The 25,794-nt window shown below is 42.5% G+C and overlaps 1 pseudogene; it reads right to left on the bottom strand.

Moving 5' to 3' along the window:
- Positions 1-17,009: 17,009 nt before the first annotated feature.
- LOC122691453 lies at positions 17,010-18,630 on the bottom strand (annotated as a pseudogene).
- Positions 18,631-25,794: the final 7,164 nt, after the last annotated feature.

Raw genomic sequence — 25,794 nt, forward strand, 5'->3', positions numbered from 1 at the left:
CATAGGACAACAAAAGATGCAATGGAAAAAAAAATGGTTCTGGGAATATCTTTTTAATAGCATTTAATTTCTGGGATTCTGTATATTCAGCTGTGTTGTTTTCATTGTAAGTTTCCTAAAATACTTTGTGGAAAGAGCCAAGCTATATAAATCAATATATGTAAATAAAATTAAGCTCTACTGTTTCCCTAAGTCATCAGACAATAGAAACCTCAATAACATAGCTGCCTTCATGACTACTAAAATTCTGACCCTGCTTTGACCAGGAGGCATTTCCAGTCCAGGCAAGATGGCACTGCAGGGCTGGAGTGTTCTTAAGTACCAGGGGGTCAAGTCATGTAAAGTGAATTACTTCTTCACTTTGTATTCTCTTCCTGGAATATTCAGATGTGAGCTTGTCCTAATGAACAAAGCCCTTACTCTAAAGTTGGCAGACCTGAGTTTGAGTTCTGTCGCTACTGTTTGTGCAAGTTGGCTACCTTTTCTGAGCTTGTCCCCACATCATGGAAATGGTTGAAAAAGACCCTTTTGGCATTTGTAAGAACTTGGAACAGTAAATACAAAAGGCCCTGTCTTGTGCTTGGCATGTAGTTGGGACTTGTACAATGGACATTACTCGTCCTCTTCCTTTTACTATTATTTAAAAGTTATGGTCATCATAATTCTAATTATCTTTATTCCTTCTTCCCACTGGAGTGACTCAAATAATTGAATCCCTGCTACCGATGCTCTTGGAGCCTGATAGCAGTACAATGACAAATTAACACCTGCATTAGCTCCCAGAGTTAATAGTCCATCTCCTTGAAATGTCCCTCAAGGAACTTTTCAACAATGCATTGTCTATAAGATATATAATCTGTATTTTAAACCATAGATTTGGGAAGATACCTCTAAGGCAGGCTACAAAAAGTCACATTCCTCTCTGGTAGCTTGGCCTCCCAGGGTCCATGGTAAGCCCAGATGCACTCCTGTACCCTTGAAGCAGGACATCACTGAAGGCTTCAGGATGGATGGTCTTATAAAATCTCTCCCAAGCTCATTCCCCTGGCTGAGAACACAGGTCAGAACAATTGGCTGTCCTCTCTTAAAATGAGAAACCTTTTGGTCCAATCTCTGAAAATTGTTTAATGGCAGTTGTGGTATTAGTCACCATAGCCCTGGATTTTAAACTCAAATGCCCAGTCCTTTTCTCTTTTCATTAAGAATAAATGTCACCAGGGACTGGGGAGGTTTCTTGGAGATGACACTGAGTTACAGAAGGTGGGCACTGCCCAGATGTGATGGTTCTCTTTCTTCAGTGATGTCCTGAGACTGAAGTTTCCTCACTCAATGACAGAAATCTTAAAATTAACCCTATGCATTTGTCAGCAAGTGTCCAGCAGGGTTGATCACAAGTAAACTCTATTTTTTCACTTTTTCCCATGTTTCAGAGCACCTATCTGTGTTAGGTGGGTGCAGAAATGAACATTCACAACTCTCACCGTCAGGGCTCACAGGTGGGTGCAAAATTTCAGCATCATGTGGTGAGTGCTATGGTGTGTGTACATATATATATGGTGATTGGCAGTAGTCAGAACAACTCAGATTAAGCTTCACAGCAGTGTCGTGTGTTGATGGAAAGCTTAGGGTCAGTTAGGTTTGAACCCTAGCTCTGCCACTCATAAGCTATGTTACACTGGGCAAGTTGTCTTACCTCTCTGAGCCTGGATTTTCATATCTGGAAAATGAGGATAATGATAATACTTATAAGGGGGTGAGAATGAATGAGGTAATATATACAAAGTGCTTAAAATAGCACCAGGCATATAGTGAACACTGGATAAAATTAAAAAGCACCTTGAATGGGGCCAAGCTCATAGTAGGTCCTAAAATAGTTATTGAATGGATGAATGAATAAACACCAATAATACTATAGCAATATAAAGAGATATGTTTAATTTACTGACAACAGAGTATTGAGAAAAATTTCTGGGTAAATGTCAAACCTGTGTTGAACCTGAAAGGGAAATTCATTCATCTGTTTATTTACTGATTTAAAAGCTACGTAGCAAACCCCTTCCATGTGCTGTGCACCGAGGACAGAGTCATGATAGACAAGGCCTTGGGCTTTTGAGGTTCTGTCTTAGCTACTGATTGAACAAGAGCTGTGTGCTGCTCTGCCCAGTGCTCTCCATATGAGAGCATGGAATATGTGGGGTGGGGGAGGCAGCCCAGGCAGAAGTGAAGGCGGGAGTGTATTCATTTCCCAGGGCCACCACAACAAATCACCACATGTTTTGTGACCTATCTTACAGTTCTGGAGGCCGGAAGTCTGAAGTCAGGGGGTCCGGGCCGTCTTTCCTCCTGAGACTTCAGGCGACATTTCTCCTTCTAGTTAGATAGGTATTCCTTGGTTTGTTGGAACATCACTCCAATCTCTGCCTCTGTCTTCATATGGCTTTTCCCCTTTGTCTTCTCACTGTGTCTTTGTGTCTTAAACATCCCTCTCCTGTCTTTAACAAGGACACTAGTCATTGGATTTAAGGCCCACCTTAAATCATGATCTCATCTATCAGTCCTCAGCTAATCTGCAGAGATCCTATTTCTAAACAAGATCACATGGACTTGGCCATATCTTCTGGATGGACACTATTTACACCACTACAGTGAGTTATGGAGAAGGAAATGGCAACCCAGTTCAGTATTCTTGCCTGGAGAATCGCCATGGACAGAGGAGCCTGGCAGGCTATTATTCATGGGGTCTCAAGAGTTGGACACAACTTAGCGACTAAACCACCACCACCACAGTGAGTAAATACCCTGAGTCTAGAAAGAACACCCTGGAGCACGTAGGGTATTGAGTCCAATCATTTGGGAGGGCGGAGTATTTGTTGGGTTGACCAGGGCTCCTGGAGAATCTCATCAATTCACAGGCAAGCAGTCACAGAGTGCCCTGCACTCAGAGGGGCTCTGTGCTATGTTAGTGCTCTGCTGTAGTTGTCCTGAAGCTCTAGGGAATTTTATCTCTGAACTCGTGTTCTGCACATGAAGTCTGTGGGACAATGAAGCATGCCTGTGAACAGAGCAGACACACAATGCGTGTGTGTCCAATGATCCTTGCCACCCGGTTTGTGTATCACATTTTCACTCCTCTGAGAGCACAGAATTCCAAGGGGCCCACCATATACATGGGGGTTCAGAGAGACTCTGAGCAAGTTCTAGGTAAGTACATTACATGTACTGCTGAGAAAGTGAGGAAGTCGACAGCACTTGGAGGCCATGCTCTCCATGCACACGAGAACTGACTTTGAACACATAAAGAGTGTCCTGACCTTCTAAGAAACATGAGTGATCAAGGAGCCCTGGCACACTCTTTCTTACTCATAATTACTTTCCTGTATCAGGCAACCACGTAGGGTGACGATGATGACAGAGAAAGAGAGGGAGTAGTAGTGTAGTGTTAGTTGCTTGGTTGTGTCCGACTCTTTGTGACCCTGTGGACTGTAGCCCACCAGGCTCCTCCATCCATGGGATTCTCCAGGCAAGAATACTGGAGTGGGTTGCCATGCCCTTCTCCAGGGGATCTTCTCGACCCAGGGATCGAACCCGGGTCTCCTGCATTGCAGGCAGATTCTTTACCATCTGAGCCACCAGGGAAGCCCTGACAGAGAAGGGAGCAGAAGGACTGGGCAACCCAGAGTTCCTTTTCCTCTTAGTCCTCTGTACTCATCAGTAAGCCAGAGCTAGAGTGTTGGTGGAAAGTGCACATGTCAAGAAGTGGGATAAGTTGAGTTAGTTTGGTGCAGCATTTCCACTGTTATGGTAAGAATGACATTCATAATTCATGTGGAATACAAATTGTACAATTTTTGTGATTCCACGTGTGAGTAAAATGCTCCTATATTTGCATTTTAAACTGGTACCACACAACACAAAGATGAAAGTTCATGCTAATATTTAAAAGTTTTAATTTTTCTCTACTAAGAACAATATTAAACAGTATGTAAAAAGCATTGTGACAAGTTGAGAGAAAGAAAGGCTGTGGAAGAAAGAAAAGCTTTATATTTTCGTGCCAGTAACAGCACAGTTTTCTGCTTTGGGAGCAAGGAGCTCCACATTTCATTTTGCACTGGGTCCTGCAAATTGTGTGGCTGGGCCCACAGAGGAGACTGTTGGGCAGAACCCCGCGCATCCCTCAGGTCCATTGCCTCCGAAGCCCTCACCCCACTAGGTGCTGGCAGTGTTCTCGTCTCCGGCTTCACTTTCACGGCGAGCAGCCCTTGCTTTGTGTTTTTCCCCCACTCAGGTCACAGTTTTTCTGATGGTTTTTTAAAAGAAGATTCTTGCTCTTCTCCCACATCTTTCCCCTCTCCTCCCCCTACCTTTTTCCCAATACTTCAGGGGGTTTCAGGGGAGCGAACAGGCCCGTTAGGAACTATCCATGCTGGCTGGCCTTTGGTGTCCAGTTGTGGAAGCCACCGGTGAGGAACCACAGGCGGGGGGCTGCCATGTCTCAGCAGGACAGGTCTTCTGCTAGGTTCAAGAGGAAGTGGCCAAAACAGCTCTCAGTCTCAGAACCTCTCTGTTTGTGAGGCAGTGGCGGGTGCTGCCTGGCTGGCAGACTCACCTTTGCCTTCTGAGAAGAGGACCGTTTGCTCAGCCAAGCCCGCTGACAAGACTGCCATGCTCGGCCCACCCCAGTGCTGGATGAGAACCTATTTCTGTAACTATCATTCCTGACTCTGCCGGAGAGGATCTTCCCTCCCCAGCTCTTCACAGGCAGAAAGAACCAGGCAGAAATCCTAGCCTGATTAAGAAATTGTGAAGAGTAGGTTGCTCTTTTTTGACTGCCCGTGACAGGAAGGGAGCCCAGTATAGAAAGGGCCTGTGGAAAAGAGCTTTCTCAGACCAGGGCTTGTTTCTGTTCTGTTGTGCTTGATGTGGGAAGGCATCACACACCTGACTGCCTCCCTGTCCTCCACCCGATAGAGATGTGTGAAGACTGGAAACGCTGCTTAGGACTTGGTAAAACTGGCATTTTCTGGGCTTTTGTTCACCTTCCCATTGACGGCTGGTTTGGGTCCTCTCCAAACGCTGGGCTGGCTGGGGACCAAGCACTCACGCTGTTGCATCGGCAAGCATGGCTTTTGCTAACTAAATAGCATGAGGAGGGAAGGCTAATATTTGTGGAACATAATTTCAGTCCAACTGCAGGGCCTTCGTAAGTGCCACATAAATGTTGAATCAATGAATGCTCGACGATCTTATCCTACCCGCAGATTCTGTGCCAGGCCCCGTATGGTTTGCTCATTTAATTCTCATCAAGCAGACATCTGATATGGGGATTATGACCCCCTGTTTTATGGTATGAAACCAAGGCTTACTGAGAAAAAGCAATTAATTCAAAATCATATAATAATAGAAAGCAGAGTTAAAATCTCTCTCCAGGTCTTTTTCCTCCTAAAGCATGATTTCTTTCTCCTGTGCTACACTGTCAAATCCCAAATGACAAATCATCTTTCCTCTCCTGTTTCCCTCTCCCCTCTCCCTCCTTTCTTTTTTCTTGGCTTCCTGCCTGCCCTCACCCCTCTTCCTTTCATACCTCCATCTATTCAGTCATGCCTCTCTTCTCCCTTCAACACACATATTTCCAAAAAAGAAGTTCAAGTAACTGATTGATTTCTCATTTTAGAATTTAAAGACCTTCAGGAACTAAGTCTTGGTAAGATTGATCCTTTGCTTCAAAGTCTCTGTAACATATTCAGACTGATTTCCTCAGTGTTTCCTTAACATAATATGTATATTCCTGCTCTTATCTCCTTCTCCCATCATATCCTTTCTGAGCCATCACCACACTCAGCTGTTCTAGCCGATAGTGATCTATCATTCTCGTCACAAATGGTAGCTAAAATTTATAGAACATGTACTTTGTGCCAGTTACTGCTATAAGCATGTCACCCACATTTACTTAAAGTAGCCTCAGTCCAATGAAGTGGGTGCAAAACTGTTGTGCATGTATTGCTGAAAGACGAAACGGAAGTCTGAGGTATTGGTGGTGGGTGAGTAATTTGGCCAAAGTGCAAAGGTAGTGATGTAGTTGTATTATTTTCTAAAGATCACATCATTCATTGCTGCATTTTTTGAGACAGTGCTTTGGGTTAACCAACTGTTTCATATAAATATCTTCTAAAGAAGATGATCTCTGATTTGAAGAATTACATCTTGCAATTCTTTATGTATTTCCCAGAGTTAAAAGTTTACTTGATGAACAATGAGGGGTAAAGGTAGTGCCCTGTAACATGATGTAAAACATCCAGAAATACATGTCTAATTAAGCTACCAGAAACTACCTTTTGGACACTTAGATAACAAATGAGAAGTTTTTGGAACATAGGAATGTAGAATTAGAAGAAAGATTTTAAAAAAGAAGTAGTCCAGGTATATTAGTTAAGGTACAGCAAGCTTCCGTAACACACGACTGAATTATAGAGCGTCAAAGATGCAGTTGTGTGTGCTTAGTCGCTCAGTCGTGTCTGACTCTGCGACCCATGGACTGAAGCCCAACAGGCTTCTCTGTCCATGGGATTCTCCAGGCCAGAATACTGGAATGGGTTGCCATGCCTTCCTTCAGGGGATCTTCCCAACCCAGGGATTGAAACCAGGTCTCCTGCATTGCGGGTCGATTCTTTACTGTCTGAGCCATTAGAGAAGCCCAAAGGATGCAGTTAATATTTATTTCTTGCTGTTATCAATGAGCTTTCCTGGCTGGCAGAAGGCCTTCTTGCAAGAGGTGACTTGGGGCTCCATGCTTCTTTTACCTTGCAACTCCACTACCTTCCATGTGAGGACTTTAAGGCCGTGGTGTTTGTCTGCATCAATCCAGAGAGGGAGAGAAGGGATCTTGGAAGCTCCCACCTGGGTAGTGTGGGCAGGCCAGCCGAGGATATGGTGCCCATCATTCCCACACCCCTCCCATCAGCTGGGACTCTGTCACATGGCACCCCTCTCGCAAAGAAGGGGGGAAATGTAGATGTGTGCCCATCAAGCAGAGAGAGTGGGTTAGGTGCTCTTTGAGCACCCACTTCTGTGACAGGGATGGTTTAATACACGTGTTTGGCCAACTCTGAAGGGTTGGGAATGGCTGTCTGGAGTGAGTTGTGGAGGGGGATTTTGAGACAGTCCACGCTTTGAAAGAAAGAATATGAAGGACCACTCTTTTTGTGCTCTAGGGACTGAGGGTGGGGGTGGTGGCAATACATATGTCACTACTTGCTGTCCCTGATTCTAGTTGGAGTTCTTCATTTTACCTTTGTTAATTTATTCATCCTACCTGTGTGGGACAACTGCCGGGTGATGGAGACACAGAAATGGGTAAGTCATGGGCTCTACCTGCAGTGGGTCAGTTGGTTCAGGAAAGGGAATTTATGATGGAGTGTGGTCCCTTCAGCCAAGGGTCAAGACAGAGAACTGTGGAAACGCACGGGAATGAGCCATAGCGGAGCAGACAGGTCAGGAAGGAGTCAGTGACCGGCTCCAGGTCACACTGCGACTATGCAGCAGGTGCAGGGCAGGAACACGGAGAGTCCTCATTTAGAATGTGGGAGGCTGCTGGCCAGAACTGGTGGGGGTAACGCTCACAGAGATCCCTGCAGTGTCTCTCATAGCCGGTGCTGAGCAAACACGTGCTGCTCTTCCTGTGCTTGTTCTCAAGATTCCGTCCGTCTACATCCAGCAAATGTGAACTCTTCATCAAGAGTGTGCTGTGTGCTTTACTTACTCAACAAACATTTATCGAGTAGAGCTTACTGTGTGCCAGGCACTGTTCTAACTGGGAGGAAGTCAGTGAACAAAATAGACACAAATCCCACCTTTGCTGAACTTATGCTCTGGCACAGGGGTGCAGATTGTAAACATACTTGAGTCAGAGAATCCAGGAGCAAGTGATGAGTACAATGAAAAATGGCTCCTAGTAAGAAGGATTGTCCATGTTTAGGAAGGGGGAATGATGGCAGTTAAATTTTAAAAAGGGGTAGTCAGCAGGCTTCACTTCAAAGGTGACTCTTGAGCCAAACCCTGTAGATGTGTAAGACGTGGTTATGTCCTCAGAAACTCCCAGGTTGGGTAGGACTTATCCCCCTTTTGCAGATGAGGATAGTGAAGTGAAGCTGATGGAGGTAAAGCAGCTTGGTCAAGCTCCCCTGAGGACTGGGATTCAAATCAGGCATCTTGACCTGAAGACCCATGAGGCAGAGAAGGAAGCAAGTGGGAGGGGATGTGAGTCCATGCTTGGAAGCCTGGTCTGGATCAGGCAGCCAATTCTGATGGTGTCTTTCTCCTGCACTGTCCTTAATCACATTCTCTTCCTGCTTGGTTTCTTTACTTTAGCATGCCACCTCTATAGATGCAATGAATAATATTTGGAGCTGCAAACCAGAGAGCATTTAGTGGTCATGAAGGCTTGATAAAATGTGTACATGGTTTTAAACATTCCATTGTAATGCATGGTAAGGCTCAGTTAAAAAAGAGAGCACGCAGAAGCCTGCTGGATTTGATTGATGACTCGCCATCAATATTGATGGCCATGAGCACATTGGGAAGTTGGGATGCTGTATTTCTGCTATGTCCTGCTAGCATTCAAGTCTGTAGGGATGATATATTGTGTAAAAGCCTGGGTATCACACTGCTGTAACACTGACATTAAGTAATGATAATGGGGCTCAGACTTTGTTTGAAGTAAAATCAGTTTTGAGTGAAACATGGGCTCATAGAGCCTGAGCTGGGGAGCTGTTCCCCACATTGTTTGCTCTGGGGGCATCCATGACCATGACGCTGCACTAGCTGCCCCTATATTAGAGGCTGCTTGGAGGTAGGAGAACTGGGGAAATCACAGCCCTCACCAGCAGCCTTAGTTTTAAGCCTGGCCAATACTGTAAGGCAGACAAGGTATTAATACTAAAGGGGTTCAAGTTTAGAACTTAGAACTGGGAGAAACTCAGTGTTGGTTTTTGGTTTTTACCTTGTTGCTTGGGAAGGCAGCATTATACAGTAGAAAGAGCTTGAACTTCAGAGTCAGACCCTGAATCAAATCCCAGAACTGCTGTTGACCACCTGGTAACCTGGGGGAAGTCATTTGATCTCTCTGTGCCTTAGCTTCCTTACCTGCAAGAGTAGGATAACCAACCTACCTTATAAAGTTATAACAAACATTAAGTGAGAGGCATCCTTGGCACATGATTGACTGGGGAATGGTGGTCCCTTTCTCTTCTGTTTACTTTGTCCCTAGTCATGGAACCGAGGGATTTGTCCTTGACCTTCAGGGTTGCAATCCTGGCTCTGTCCTTAACTGGGTTTTTCCTGGGAAGGTATCCTGCCTTGCTTGGTCTGGAACGCAAACTCAGACCATGAGCAGGCCCCTTGCTTGCTGACATCAGCAATGTGTGGTGCTGCTTTCTCTACCTGTGTGGTTGATGGTCTCCCTTCTGGCATCTCTTCTGCCCATCTGCTCAGACGCCCTCCTATGTATTGATGGGAATTTTTCAGCAACCAGAAACAAAAGTCCTAACTCAGCTTGTTTAAATGAAAGAGAGGATTTCTTATCTCCTATAACTAGAAGTCCTAAAGTGGGTGGAAAAACCCAGGTTTTCTGACAATCTTTTCACAATGGCTTATCTTTCGGTCTTTTTTTCCCTTGGTAGCAATGTGATCTGAGTACCACATTCAAATATGAGTGTCCAGCAGAAGACAGGCCTTTCTTTCCTTTCTTCCTCCTTGCTTCCTTCTTTCTCTTCTCTCCTTCCTCCCCCCCACCCCCGCCCCCCCCGCCAACCCCGTCCCTTCCTTCTTAGGGAAAAGAAAACCTTTCCTGATACTCCCCTGGACCTCCCATCAAGTCTCACTGGCTGGCACTACGTCTCAGGCTAACCAATCACTGGCAGATGAAATGGAGCAGTGTAATTGGCTTAGACCACGCATAATTTACTCACTGGGAGGACAACTGGTGTCCACCTCCTTTGAGGCAAATGGCTATGTAAGGAGGGAGTAGCTACCTGAGAAAAACTGGAACTTTTTCAAAAATTGTGAATGGTTGTTGGGTAGGCAGCCGACAGTGTCTGCCTCATACAACTCTTGGCATATGCTTGGATTTCCTGCTATGCATTGGAAGTTCTGTCTAATCTCAAATTCATAGATAGAGAGCAAAGTGCTCATTTTGCATGCTAACTTAAGTTGACTGGTAGTGAGTACTTGGAATAAGATAGTGAGGATTCTGGCCACATCTGGACTCAGCAGGAATGACAGCCATGATTGATTAACAATGTCTGCTAGGGATGTGTGTGTCTGTCAGATTGGAGACTTAATAGGAAAATTTTCTTCCTTTAAAAAAATTTTTTTTAAAGCTCTAAGCTTTGTCTCCCTAAACTGTTTCACTCCCAAAGGACTGTTTGTTATCCTAGTTTTTAGAAACCGTGTTTACATATTTCACAGGCAGATGTGTTGCAGAAAGTTAATTGGTCGTTTATGAATAGGCTCCTTGTCTCTGACTTGTCAGCCTTCCTCATAGCCTCTGAGAAAGGACCACAAGTCTCTGGCTTCCTCTTGGTTGAGTTAAGGCATTATTCACTTCCCTGAAAACCCAGGGAAGCTGCCTTCTACCGTTCATGGTTCATGCCATCAACAAGAGGCTGGCGGTCCAGAGGTGGAGGATGTGACTGGAACAGCTCAGAGTTTTCATTCAACTTTAGAAGAGGCGTCTAGAGTCCATCTTTCCTGCCCAGAGTCTTCTTTCCCAGTTAAAAAAAAAAAAAATTCCATGAACTTGTAATTCTGCAAGTTTGGGTCTGCCAAGGGAGCGGTATTTTAATTTTAAAATCTTAGCCAATTATCAAGAGGGTGGCTTTCTTCTGGGTATCAGCATCATCTCTGTAACAGCCTTCCCCACCCCCCTCCTTCCTGCTTATCTTTGGAGACTAGCCGAGCCCAGCTGCTTCGTAGATGTGATCTCTCCAGGCATACTAATAATGGGGATTTTTTTTCCCAGAGCAAGTTTTCATTATTTTGGGTTTTTGTCTGTTTGTCACATGTCCAACTAATTTCTCTTTGTTTTTGAAACAAAGGGTGGTTCTAAGAAAATGAAATTGCAGCAATACATTTTATGCTGTTTCTGAATTCTTCCTTCCTCCTCCCTTTCTGTCCTTACAGTAAATGCAAAGTAGTTTTTTTCAGGTTATGTTTGACAAATCTCTGGACACAGTCAGATAATTTTGCATTTCTAGACTCAGTGAACCACATGACAAAAGTTAATTAAACTGGCTAGGATAGGAGTATCTGCTGGTAGATCAGGAAAACTGTCACATTTCTCAGAATAATCATGACTAACTGAGACACCTCAATGCTCTCGGTGTTGTTTAATAAACATACCATTTGGTACTTAGAGATACCCGTAAGCCACCATTGTCTTAAATTGTCATAAAAGGAATTAAATTATTCTATATACTCAGAAACTCATTACTGTTTCTTTCTCCCCTCAAACCTCAGTCTGAAAAATCCCCTGTGTCCCTTAGTACATATATTTATGGTGGTACTGTCTCACTATCTAAAAAGAGTGGTTATGCTGTACTCACCACCGTGCTTTGGAATGGGCCCAGGCATTGTCATTTTACAGGTCTCCAGATGTTCTACCATGCAACCAGATGGAGAACCCCCAATACGAGAGTCTCTGCTATATAGCGATCAGGATAGTCTATGTTCTGCTACAGCAAGAGTTACTTAAGTCTCACTGACCCTACAACAAATTTCTAGACCTTGTCACTTGTCCATAGTTGGTTGGCTGGATACTCTGCTCCACCTTTCCTGTCTCTAACACCCACGCTGTTGGGGCTTATTGTCTGGACCATCATATGTGGCCACGACATGGAAAACAAACATAACAGATCACATCTAGGCTCTCAAAGCTTTCTTCTGGACGTGGAACAATTCACTTCCATCCATACAATTAGCCCAAGCCAATGCCACAGCTGCACTTAGTAGGAATATGGAGACCCTCAGCTGACACACACCACGACTCAGGCCAAGGTCTGAAGGTTTCCATCCTGGAACACCAGGTCAAAGCCAGATGGCGAGACGTTACCAGGCTGCCCTCCAGCCCAGCCCGTGATCTAGGGGTGGTGGTGCCTTCTGTTGTGACGCAAAGCTCAGCAGGGCTCCCCTGCGGCTCAGACGGTGAAGAGTCTGCCTGCGGTGCAGGAGACCAGGGTTCCATCCCTCATTGGGAAGTTCCTATGGGGAAGGGAGTGGCAATCCACGCCAGTACTCTTGCTGGAGAATTCCATGGACAGAGAAGCCTGGCGGGCTATAGTCAGTGGGTGCGCAAAGGGCTGGACACTAGTGAGCGACTAATGCATACGCACAAAGCTCAGGCAGTGACCCTTTAGGACAGCCCAGCTATGATGGTGACACTTCATCACCAGGTAAGGAGACATTTACCTGAGTCAAGGCATCAGGGAAGTAAGTCCTATGAGAGCCTGGAAGGGAGCTGAATGATGCCTTCATTTACAGAGTACACAGCTATGGCTGTGGAAAAAGTTGGAAGATGCAAGAGGTGCAGAAAGTGTGTGTGCTGGTAAAATCTTTGACTTTAGAAGTCTGGAGATGCCTTTAATACTCCTTGATTCCCCTGACAAATTCCAGGAGCTGAATGGGTTAAAAATGGCCAGATTTTACATTCTCTCCCAAGTGGGCACATGTGACAATCTGAATCTTGTAAGAATAAGAGATTAATTAGCTATTTTGGACCCAGAACTCAGAAGAGAATGCAGCCGAGTTTCACAGGAACTCAGTGGCAGCACTGGAAGAGGACCTTGGCAGCCCACGGCAAAGCTACTGGCAGGAGAAATAGATGGAAGGGTGAAAAGATACTTTCCCATCTTCTCTGAGGCCAGCGGGAAAGGCTATTTTAGATAGCTTTGTTATTTTTCTACAGATACTTAAGGGAAAATGGGCTCAACTTGTAGCAGAAGGAATGCTGGTTGACAGAATCATGTCCTAGTTAAGCATATGGCCCTGGAGCCAGGTGCCTGAGCTTCAATCCTGGCTTTGCCATGGCTAGTACAATAACCCTGGGCAAATCACTTAACTTCCTTGTGCCAGTTTGTAAAATTGGGGTAATGATAGCACCTACTTCATTTTTTGTGAAAGTTAAATGAACTTATACATGTAACATACTTAGGAAAGTATCTGGCACATAGCTAGCATTTATTAAATACTCTGTATTTAAATACTGCTATTAATATTATTATTGTTATTATTCCCATAACTTTTCTAATGTTAGCATGATTAAAGAGTATAGTGAAGGAATGAGGGGAATTTCACTATTTTTATCTGTAGACTTTAAGAGTTAGACCAGCACTTATCTTGGTTAATTATACTATTCATTCATTATATTTGGATGGAGGTTTTTAGCCTAATTGAACTTTAGAAGTCCCCCACCCTCCACCACCACACCATCGATCACTTAAGAAAGAAAAAGTACTAAACCCAAAGGCAGCAACGAAATTGCCTGATGGTTGGGAAAAAAAAAAAATCTCAGACAAGCTTATCTAGTATTCCATATCAGCCCCAGCTGACTTCTTTGACGGGTATGCTCATGATAGATAGAGGTACAGAAAGAAAAGAAAGAAAGTCGATCAGTCATGTCTGACTCTTTGTGACCCCATGGGTATAGTCCATGGAATTCTCTAGGCCAGAATACTGGAGTGGGTAGCCTTTCCCTTCTGCAGGGGATCTTCTCAACCCAGGGATCGAACCCAGGTCTCCTGTGCTTTAGCAGCTGAGCCACAAGGGAAGCCCAGAGGCACAGAGGTTAAGTCAAATAGATTTGAGATCTTAAATTGAACCTTGGAAAAGCTCTCTGTGCATCTGCATTTTTGACAGCCCCGCTGTCCCTGGGGAAGATGTGTGTCCAGGAAGCAGCAGCGGTTCCACTGTGTGTTTATGCTCAGAACCTGGGGCTGGAGGGTGTTTGTAAATAAGAGAGGAAGGGCTCGGGGTCACATGGTGGAGGAAATGTGCATGATTAGATGGTTAGCCTGGAGAGGTGGCTGTCCTTTCTCGGAGCTACTGTGTTCAGTTCAGGAATACTCTAGTAACTGTCCTCCCCTGTGAGTGTGCAGCTCCTCACATGTATCCAGCACACCCCCTGTGATAAGGGGTCCCAGTCTCAGCAAGTCTGAGCTAACTGCTTGATAGGGGAGATGTCATATATTTTGGCCCAGACAAGCAGAGAAGCCTCAGCATATGAGAAACAATGATCTTATATAAAGTAAACCCATTCTAATACTTGAATGGGACTCTGAGAATCTTCATATTGTGGAAACTTTTTACAAAAAGCAAGTCTAAGCTTGCTGATGGAAAATGTCAATTTGTGGGGGCACCTTGTCCCAGACGAGACTTGTCCATCCTTGTTAGCTCTGACTAGGGTGGTGCCAAAAACTGTGGTGAGCAGGCACAGATGATGCACAGTCCAAGCCCTGTGACTTGGGGACAATGGACATCATGATTGTGCACAATTGCCAAGCACTTGCTCCCTATCAGGCATGTATTTTACATATATTAATTCATTGGATGCTCACCTTAGGTAAATAGTGTTAGTGTTCCCATTTTCCCAGATAAGACAAGGAGGCACAGATGGTTCTAGGCCACTTGCCCATGTTCTTAAACCAGAAAGTGGTGGAGGATGCATTCAGCACTTCTGAATTGAACACAGAGACTCTTCACCACGATGTGACCTAAGTTATGACGTGAATGAATATGGACAGATGCTGAAATGAGTAATAAGAGGCACATGGGCAGTTGTAGTCAAGGCCTTGGTCATGAGGAGCAGAAATCCCAACTAGGAAAGGGGAGAGAGATGAATTATAAGGAGAGAAGTGAATCTCATGTAGGTCTAAGACAGGAAGTACAGTTGAGCCATGGGGCAGCTGGAATGGTCTTTCTCTTTTAGCCCGTCTCAGCCCATAGATTGGAGCTCATGGAGCTAATTTCTACTTCCATCACTGTGCCTGCTCTGTGCACGCCAGCTCTCTCAACTTCTTCATGTCTGTCTGGCTTTCAGTGGAATTCACTGCAGCCTAGATTCTACTCCTTTTATCCTCAGAGTCTCTCCAATCCGAAAGCTGACTGTTTCTTAAGAGGGAGACCCTCCTTGGTTCAACCCAGCCAGTAGAAGCCAGTAGACTAGGGACTGGCTTCCCTAGTCAGGTGACCATCGTGGCAGTTAGAGGTAGTGAGGGGGAGGTCTGAGAACAGAAGATCCTGAACTTCGTTTTCTTTTACTTTCAATGACCCTTTAACCAGTCTGGTGAAGCCTGTACACCTTTCTCAGAATAATGTTTTTAAATGCATAAAATACATGTTGGATTACAAAAGCCGCCGATTCTATTAAACTACAATTATCAGAATATTGAGTGGCTTCCCTGGTGGCCCAATGGCTAAGATGCCATGATCTCAAAGCAGGGGGCCCGGGTTTGATCCCTGGTCAGGGAACTAGATCCCGCATGCTGCAACTAAGAGGTCAAACACTGCAACTAAAGATCCTGCATGCTGCAACAAAAACTGAAGATCCCACGTGCTGCAACTTAGACCCCATTCAGCCAGGTAAATGCATGAATAAAACAAATGTTAGAAAAAAGAATACTCAACAAAATGAAATTTGCCATGGGTTTAAAAAAAAACACATTGATGTGATAATAGCAAGTCTCACAACAACTGTAATTTTGAAGAACTGGTGAAAGGTAAAAGGTATTTTCAAGTTCCTGCAAAACATGTGTGATAGAAAAATATCTGTAACTTGTACTGGTGACAACATCACAGACACTGCTAATATAACTGTGTTCTGCTGCTTATGTTCATTATTGAAGGAATTTCTAAATTTCACTTAGAAGATCCTGAAAACAACGATGGGGAACTTCTTTCCTTTTCAGGTGCATAGACTGTTGAATTCTATCCACAGATTCCCTTCCTTACTCTGCTGCAGTATTTCTCAAGGTGTTGGGCTAGCAGTGTCAGAATAAATGAAGGGTGACAGGAAGGGAGGGGGGCAGAAATGAAGATTCCTTTTTGGAAAATGCAAATTTTAAAAAACTAGAACAGCAAACCCATTTTTGTTCTCGCCTGAAGTGTATCTTACATGTACTAAATTTTGAGAGCCACTGATGTAAAGTAAATAATTTGAAACCTCTTAACATCATTCTCTTTAACCATAAAATGGGGTTGGGGTATGAGCCAACTGAGTCATATACAAGTAAAATATATTTTGAATGCAAACATAGCTTTTGAAATGTTTAGAAATAACCTAGTGATGCTGGATGTGGGCAATCTCAAAAGCTTTCTAAAGATGCTATTTGGTTCATTTAAGAGAGCTTCAGAGTGTCTCTGCAATGGTTGAATTATGTCATTCTGAAGAGCACACGCTTTTCTGACAGAATCCCAGTGTCTGCTGCCCACTGTAGTGAGAACTTTGCTCATTTTCTTGTCTGACCGGATTCCAAAGCATCCATACAGGTGTGGTGCAGGGTAAAAAGGACACAGGAGGACACAGTTCTAGTCCTGGCACATCAGAAGAGGCTGAGTGTTGTCACTAATCTGTGGGATGCAGGGCTTTGCAGCGTGTGACTGGAGGCAGAGTGCAGGTTAAGAGCAACCAGACTCTGGGAGACAGAATGAGCTCAGAGCTATTGGCCTGAAGACACTGGAAGTCTGCAGAGGTAATTAATGATAAGAAGGGGAGAGAGGAGTAGTGGGGTGAAGCAGGAGTCAAGAGCAGGGGTAGCTGATGCACGCAGAACAGGGAAAGAACTCTAAGCTTATTGTAAAAGGACAGTGTTTTCCTTACTCCCGTGGCTCTGGGTCTGGGAATACTGTGGGGTTTCCTGCTTGGGACTCAAGCTACTTCAGTGATGTCTAGGATGTGGGGCCACTCTTCTGGGCACAGATTTCACAGCTGACAAGGAGAGGGGCATCTTGGGAGCAGCAGAGGACTAGTAGGTAGGCGCATTGTCCACTGTCAGTTTTTTCTCTTTATGCTGGTAGCAACATGACGTAGTGGGTGACAGCATGGGCCCCAGGTCGGCACTGGAATTCCAGCTTTGCTGTGCATCAGGTGGCTCATCTCGAATAGGCACCAATCCTTCTGTGCTCCCTGTGCACAGCGAGCACCGGTATAGCTTCAAATTACTATTAGTTGTGGCTATTTATGGGAAAAAGGGACAGAGCTTACTAGGGCCCAGCAAATCAGAAAGACTTAATTGTACATCATCATAGAGTTCAAAAGTGGCAGTATAGTGTGAAGACGCTGTAAAGTGCTATCTGCTTCTAATAAGTCTCTTAAAACAAAGTTTGGAAAAATACCCAGTCCCTCAGATATAATAACTAGCAAAAATATCTCCATTAACTACTTTTTGCCCAGAGTGATAAAGGACAAAAAAGTAGGAATTCTTACTGCTTTATTATCTGATAAACTGCTAATAAACTCCTGTTAGAAGCTGTTTAGACATTACACAAAGTCATCTTGGTCTTCTGATTTTATATACATATATATATATATATGTATTTTTTCAAGTAAAGAAATATTTAACAGATGTAAACTGTTTATTGAATATTTGGCAGCAAGTGTTAAAATACTATCTTGTAGCATATCACTTTCAAGTTAAAATGTCAGAAACAAACCTCAATATTTATAATTATTTTAAAGAAAGTTATGTAATGACACATTAAGGCATAAATTCTTTTCACTTAGCATTCTTAAAAGAGTGATAATAGCAAAAGTGATGCAAAATCTTGAGTGTGATTATGATTAAGCTATATTTTATAAAAACATGGTGTAATATGCCAGTAATCCCATTCAACATCTTGGATTATTAGATCCATTCAGAAGGGACTGATAATTTACACAGTCAAACTTAAAAATTTATGGATAAAGACAGTCCAGTGCTGCCACTGAGAAGTATATCTCTTAACATATACAACTTTCAGGCCATAGTTTTGAGGCCTGAAGTATCAAGTCGGTTTGATGAATTTGGTTGGCACTTATGAACATATTTATTGCCTTGTCATCTATAAAATAGGTTTTCAGAGTACCATTGAAACTTTTGGAGTACTTCACAGACCCTTTCTTTTGGTGTTCAAGTGCCCTGTGGTTCTGGTATTGATATTTCTTGAAGACATTGATCGCTTTTTATCAAGAAGTTCTTTTATTGCACTTGCTATATCCTTGACTATCTGCAGAAACCTCACTCTGTCGTTGATCTCATCTGGGATCTTACCAAGAATTTGTTTAAGTGCTTGTGCCTTTTCATTTAGGTTTTGGAATTCAGGCTCTGGTCATTTAATCATATACTGTTCTACATCATCAGCTGTCATTTGAAGAAAGGACTCTGTGAAGTTGACTTCTATACTTTTTTATCCCTAAAATTTTCATAATGATGTCTTGTATGAGTCATAGATTTTATTTTTCAGCCTTGGTGAAAGCTGCTCTCAGTGTCTGAGCTACAGACAGATTTACTCACTCTATCTCATTAAACACAGGATATGTGACTGCAGAGAGGGTCATAGAAACCATAGAAGTGGTCTCAGCTTCATCTCTTCCATTGTCATCCTCATTGAAAAGCCAGCTCCTTAGGGAGACCACATCATGAAATTGGAACTGAATCATAGATCTCTGTCAACATTTGACTCTTCCTTCTACAGTTCTCCTTGGCTACTGAGGCACTGACTTCCCTTTCCACATTTGGAGCCCTCTTCCTACCACATTTTTATTTGATCATCTCTCAGGGGACATTCAGGTTGTTTCCATGTCTTTGCTATTGTAAATAATGCTGCTCTGAGCATAGGAGTGCATATATCTTCTCCAGATATTTGCCCCAGAGAGGGATTGCTGGATTGCATGGTAGTTCTAGTTTTAGTTTCTTAAGGAACCTCCATACTGTTCTCTATAGTGGCCATACCAATTTACATTCTTACCAACCAACAGTATAGGAGGGTTCCCTTTTCCCCCATACCTTCCCCAGCATTTATTGTTTTAGACTTTCTGATGATGGCCATTCTGACTGGTGTGAGGTAGTACCTCACTGTAGTTTTGATTTGCATTGTTCTGATAATGTATGACCTTGAGCATCTTTTCATGTGCTTTTTGGCCATCTGTATGTCTTCTTTGGAGAAATGTCTATTTAGATCTTCTGCCCATTTTTTGATGGGTGACTATAGGATGCTTAAAGCAAAAATCATAACCTTGTGTTGCAAGGTCTATATTCATAGATGGAAGAAAAAGATATGTGAATATAGCACAAAGTATGAGGAAGGATAAATGGAATTGTGCTGTTGTGGGGGAACTTCATTGCTAATTAAAAACTCAATATTATTTTAGCCTGGACTGTGATAAATTAAACATACATATTGTGAACTCCAGAGCTTTTCTGTTCAATATAGCAGTCACTGGCCACATGGGGCTACTAAGCACTTGAAATATGTCTAATGAAACCGAGGAGATGAATCTGTCATTTAATGACTTAAATTTAAATGAAAAACTGAAGTGGTGTACGCATTCTTCTGTGAGGCACCATTTTATTGTTTTTACAGATCTTTCATTTTAACAGTTGTGATATGCTACAGGTATAAAAATTCAATCAGATTTCAAAGACAGTATGAATGTAATTTTAGAATCTAAAATATCATATTACATGTTAGAGTGATAATATTTAGGTCATGTTATGTTGATATATTATTAAATTAATTTAAGTGCTTTTAAGTTTGGTAATGTGTGAACCAAAAATTGAGATATTCTATAACTGTTACATGTGTGGCTCACATTGTACTTCTAATAGACAGTGTTATTCTAGAGAAGTTACTAAGGAAAATAACACAAAGTGATATAGTTCAAAAGTCAAAGGAGAGAAAATGCAATACTAAAAATTGCTCAGTTTACTCAAATAATAGTGGAGAAAAGAAGGTACAAAGGAACAGATGACATATTGAGTTGGCCAAAAATTTTCTTTAGGTTTTTCTATAACATTTTTTGGGCCAATGAGCTTTTTAGCCAACACAGTAGATGGAGTAAATGGAATAAATGGCAAGGGAATAAAAAATGGTGGACTTAAACATATGCTAACCAACAACTACATTAAAGAAACGGAACAGTACATTACAAGGCAGAGTTGTCAGGTTAGATAAAAAGTAAGACCTAACTATATGCCGTTTGTGAAAGAAACAGTTTAACTATAAAGACATAGATTGAAGGTAAAAGAGTGGAAGAAAATACATCAGGTTAACAGTAAGTTTAAGAAAGAGGATGCAGCTTTGTAAATATTATACAAAGTAGATGTCAGGTGAGAAGAGTATTACCAAAAGTAAAGTGGATATTTCATATTAATTATTTTTTCCATTTATTTTTATTAGTTGGAGGCTAATTACAATATTGTAGTGGTTTTTGCCATACATTGACATGAATCAGCCGTGGATTTACATGTGTTCCCCATCCCGATCCCCGCTTCTGCCTCCCTCTCCATCCCATCCCTCTGGGCCTTCCCAGTGCACCAGCCCTGAGCACTTGTCTCATGCATCCAACCTGGGCTGGTGATCTGTTTCACCCTTGATAGTATACTTGTTTCAATGCTGTTCTCTCAGAACATCCCACCCTTGCCTTCTCCCACAGAATCCAAAAGTCTGTTCTGTACATTTGTGTCTCTTTTTCTGTTTTGCATATAGGGTTATTGTTACCATTTTAAAAAATTCCATATATATGCGTTTGTATACTGTATTGGTATTTATTTTTCTGGCTTACTTCACTCTGTATAATGGGCTCCAGTTTCATCCATCTCATTAGAACTGGTTCAAATGAATTCTTTTTAATGGCTGAGTAATATTCCATGGTGTATATGTACCACAGCTTCCTTATCCATTGGTCTGCTGTTGGGCATCTAGGTTGCTTCTATGTCCTGGCTATTATAAACAGTGCTGTGATGAACATTGGGGAACACGTGTCTCTTTCAGATCTGATTTCCTTGGTGTGTATGCCCAGGAGTGGGATTGCTGGGTCATATGGCAGTTCTATTTCCAGTTTTTTAAGAAATCTCCACACTGTTCTCCATAGTGGCTGTACTAGTTTGCATTCCCACCAATAGTGTAAGAGGGTTCCCTTTTCTCCACACCCTCTCCAGCATTTATTGCTTGTAGACTTTTGGATAGCAGCCATTCTGACTGGTGTGTAGTGGTACCTCATTGAGGTTTTGATTTGCATTTCCCTGATAATGAGTGATGTTGAACATCTTTTCATGTGTTTGTTAGCCATCTGTATGTCTTCTTTGGAGAAATGTCTGTTTAGATCTTTGTCCCATTTTTTGATTGAGTCATTTATTTTCCTGGAATTGAGCTGCAGGAATTGCTTGTATATTTTTGAGATTAATCCTTTGTCTGTTTCTTCATTTGCTATTATTTTCTCCCATTCTGAAGGCTGTCTTTTCACCTTGCTTATAGTTTCCTTTGTAGTGCAAAAGCTTTTAAGTTTCATTAGGTCCCATTTGTTTAGTTTTGCTTTTATTTCCAAAATTCTGGGAGGTGGGTCATAGAGGATCTTCCTGTGATTTATGTCGGAGAGTGTTTTGCCTATGTTCTCCTCTAGGAGTTTTATAGTTTCTGGTCTTACATTTAGATCTTTAATCCATCTTGAGTTTATTTTTGTGTATGGTGTTAGAAAGTGTTCTAGTTTCATTCTTTTACAAGTGGTTGACCAGTTTTCCCAGCACCACTTGTTAAAGAGGCTGTCTTTTTTCCATTGTAGATCCTTGCCTCCTTTGTCGAAGATAAGGTGTCCGTGGGTACGTGGATTAATCTCTGGGCTTTCTATTTTGTTCCATTGATCTATATTTCTGTCTTTGTGCCAGTACCATACTGTCTTGATGACTGTGGCTTTGTAGTAGAGCCTGAAGTCAGGCAGGTTGATTCCTCCAGTTCCATTTTTCTTTCTCAAGATTGCTTTGGCTATTCGAGGTTTTTTATATTTCCATACAAATTGTGAAATTATTTGTTCTAGTTCTGTGAAGAATACATTTGGTAGCTTGATAGGGATTGCGTTGAATCTATAGATTGCTTTGGGTAGTATACTCATTTTCACAATATTGATTCTTTCAATCCATGAACATGGTATACGTCTCCATCTATTTGTGTCCTCTTTGATTTCTTTCATCAGTGTTTCATAGTTTTCTATGTATAGGTCTTTTGTTTCTTTAGGTAGATATACTCCTAAGTATTTTATTCTTTTTGTTCCAATGGTGAATGATATTGTTTCCTTAATTTCTCTTTCTGTTTTCTCATTGTTAGTGTATAGGAATGCAAGGGATTTCTGTGTGTTAATTTTATATCCTGCAACTTTACTATATTCATTGATTAGCTCTAGTAATTTTCTGGTAGAGTCTTTAGGGTTTTCTATCATATTAATTAAATTGTCAGTTTGTTGGGAAGACTTAACCATCATAGATGTGCATGTACCTGTTAAAAGAGCTTAATATTTGAAGCAATAAATGACATAACTAAAGTGATAAATGGAAAAATCCAGAATCACACTGGGATATTTTATTACTGTTCTCTCAGTAATTGTTAGAAAAATAGAAGAAATTAACTTCACAAATGTGGTAATAGAAGTGACATGGAATGAATAAGGATGGAATTTGCAAACTGGGATATTCTCAGATGTCTCCAGCCAGTATCCTTAAATGTTTATGATGTTGTTTCAAGCCACCAAGTTTGTGGTAATTTGTTAGAGGGGCAAAAGGAAACTAATATAGTAACAAGTAGAGAAACATGTTAAATAGGGAGAATAAGCCTATAAGCTTTCTGGCAAGAACAAGATGAGTTTTTTAAAAAGACACAGTGGAACAAAGCGGAGGGATAAAACTAACAGAACCGAGACTAGAAATGAAGTAGGAGCAAGATCACACAGGGCCTGGAAAGTACACTCAAGAGGTTGATTTTTATCTTTAAGACATTAGGGAGCCAGAGAAGGATTTGAGCAGAGGACAAGCAGGTTTTAGTGTTGAAGAAATCACCACTGGACTCTCTTTCTTGCTTTTAGGAAAGAAGAAAGAATTTGGTTGCCTAGATAACAGCTCTTAGTTTTCATACCTTTTAATTCTCATTTACAATAAGTATTCTTCCCTTTCTATCCAAAAAAGACTTTGAGTTCTCCTCAGACAAAGCTAGGCAACCATATCTTCAAGGCTGCAGGCAGATCCTTTCTTCTGGGACTTCTGGGGTGGCTGTTTGAATTATGGTAAGGGTAGGGAGCTTACCTGAGCGGGATTGTGGCCCAGAATGGGCTGGACAGAGGAAATGGGCTTGAAAGCACTTGTCTTCATCTAATCAAGACTGGTGATGCCTTGGGGCCAGCTGCTGATGGAGGACAAGGAGGCAGAGAAGCAAGTCTTCATTCCCCAGGCCTGGAGGCTGGCAATATATCATTGGTGCTCAGATTCCTTTTCAGGGCCAAGGTCATTAATAGAAAAAGCACTTCAGATATTCCTGTTCTGCAAGGATTACAGTTTTCCCCCTAGCAAATTTCTAAATCTCTTTAATGATTAAAGCAGACAGTCATCAAACCACTCAGTAGGGGAGAAAATAAAGATAGCCTTCAGGGTTAGGTAAAGGAACAGAAATACACCTGAGCAGGAGGCCTATCAAGGTGATAGGAGATTTTTCTCTTCTACCTTTAGCAGTGGCTGTTGATTGGCAGAGACAGGACTGAAGGAGATGGGAGGGCTTCTGTTACTGGGACTGTTCTCTTGAAAGGAGATTAAAAAAAAAAAAAAAAGAACAAGCAGGGCTGTTATGGGGATAGTGGTCCTTTCCTTTGGACAAACATGTCTATGTAAAAAGTTACCCAGACCACCATTGAATAAACATTCACGTGTTAGGTCCACTCTACATAGCTATAGCCCACGAGATAGGATTACTGTTTACTTTTATTGTAATGGACATAGATTGATTTGGCTCATTCAGTATCACTTTCTCATTTCTGCTGGTAATAACACACTGGTTTTTCTTAGGGAGCCACCCCTTCCTCACTCTCAGTGTGTGTGGTTTGGGTGGTTAGCCTCACCAGCTCTAGATCTTGTTGTAGGTCTGAAACTGAAGCCCATTAGAATACACAGTCCCTCTGGCTTAGAAATTTGTTCAAGGATTAGTAAGTGATTTGAGGTGTTCCAAATAGGATGATCCTAAATTTTTGCTGAAACCATTGGGAAAGAAGCTTGCTTCTTCTTCTAGAGTTACTGAAAGGGTAGATGTGAGTTTGGAGCAGATGGTGGCCATCTTGCTCCAATAAGGAGAGAGCCTGGTTGAGAACAGAATTGAGGTCCAAGAAAGATGAACTAAGAAGATCCAGATTTTAGATGAATTCATTTAGTACCTAGACCTAGTTGTGCTACATGAAGATCATGTATGCTGCAATAGTACATGACCTGAGAACTTCCAGATGTATAAGCTGGATTTGGAAAAGATGGAGGAACAAGAGAACAAATTGCCGACATCTGTTGGATCATTGAAAAATCAAAAGAACTCCAGTAAACCATCTACTTCTGCCTCATTGGCTACACTAAAGCCTTTTATGTGTGTGCATCACAACAAACTGGAAAATTCTTAAAGAGATGGGAATACCAGGCCACCTTTCCTGCCTCCTGAGAAACCTGTAGGCAGGTCAGGAAGCAACAGTTAGAACTGGACATGGAACAACGGTCTGGTTCAAGATCGAGAAAGGAGAGTACATCAAGGCTGTATGTTGTCACCCTGCTTATTTAACTTATATGCAGAGCACATGACATGAAATGCAGGGCTGGATGATGCACAAGCTGGAATGACTTGTGTGCTGGAACTGTGTGCCTAGTTGCTCAGTTGTGTCTGACTCTTTGGAACCCATGGTCTGGGGCCCACCAGGGTTTCTGTCCATGGGGATTCTCCAGGCAAGAATACTGGAGTGGGTTGCCATGCCCTCCTTCAGGGGATCTTCCCAACCCAGGGATCGAACCCAGGTTTCCTGCACTGCAGGCAGAGTCTTTACCCTCTGAGCCACCAGGGATGAAGATTGCTGGGAGGAATATCAATAGCCTCTGATATGCAGATGATACTACCCTAATGGCAGAAAGCAAAGAGGAACTAAAGAGACCTTTGATGAAAGTGAAAGAGGAGAGCAAAAACCTGGCTTAAAGCTCAGCATTCAGAAAACAAAGATCATGGCGTCCGGTCCCATCACTTCATGGCAAATAGATGGGGAGACAGTGGAAACAGTGGCAGATTTTGTTTTCTTGGGCTCCAAATTACTTCAGGCATTGACTGCGACCATGAAATTAAAAGACACTTGGGCCTTGGAAGTAAACCTGTGGCAAGCCTAGACAGTGTTGTAAAAAGCAGAGATATCACTTTGCTGACAAAGATTCATGTAGTCAAAGCTATGGTTTTTCCATTAGTCATGTACGCATGTGAGAGTTGGACCATAAAGAAGGCTGAGGGCTGAAGAATTGATGCTTTCAAACTGTGCTGCTGGAGAGTCCCTTGGACTGCAAGATCAAACTAGTCACTCCTAAAGGAAATCAACCCTGACTATTCATTGGAAAGACTGATGCTGAAGCCGAAGCTCCAATGCTTTGGCCACCTGATGCAAAGAGCCGACTCATTGGGAAAAACCCTGATGTTGGGAAAGATCGAGGGCAGGAGGAGAAGGGAGCAACAGAGGATGAGATGGTTGGATGACATCACTGACTCAATAGACATGAGTTTGCACAA

This window comes from Cervus elaphus, chromosome 4 (genome assembly GCF_910594005.1).
Source record: "Cervus elaphus chromosome 4, mCerEla1.1, whole genome shotgun sequence".
NCBI classification, from domain to species: domain Eukaryota; kingdom Metazoa; phylum Chordata; class Mammalia; order Artiodactyla; family Cervidae; genus Cervus; species Cervus elaphus.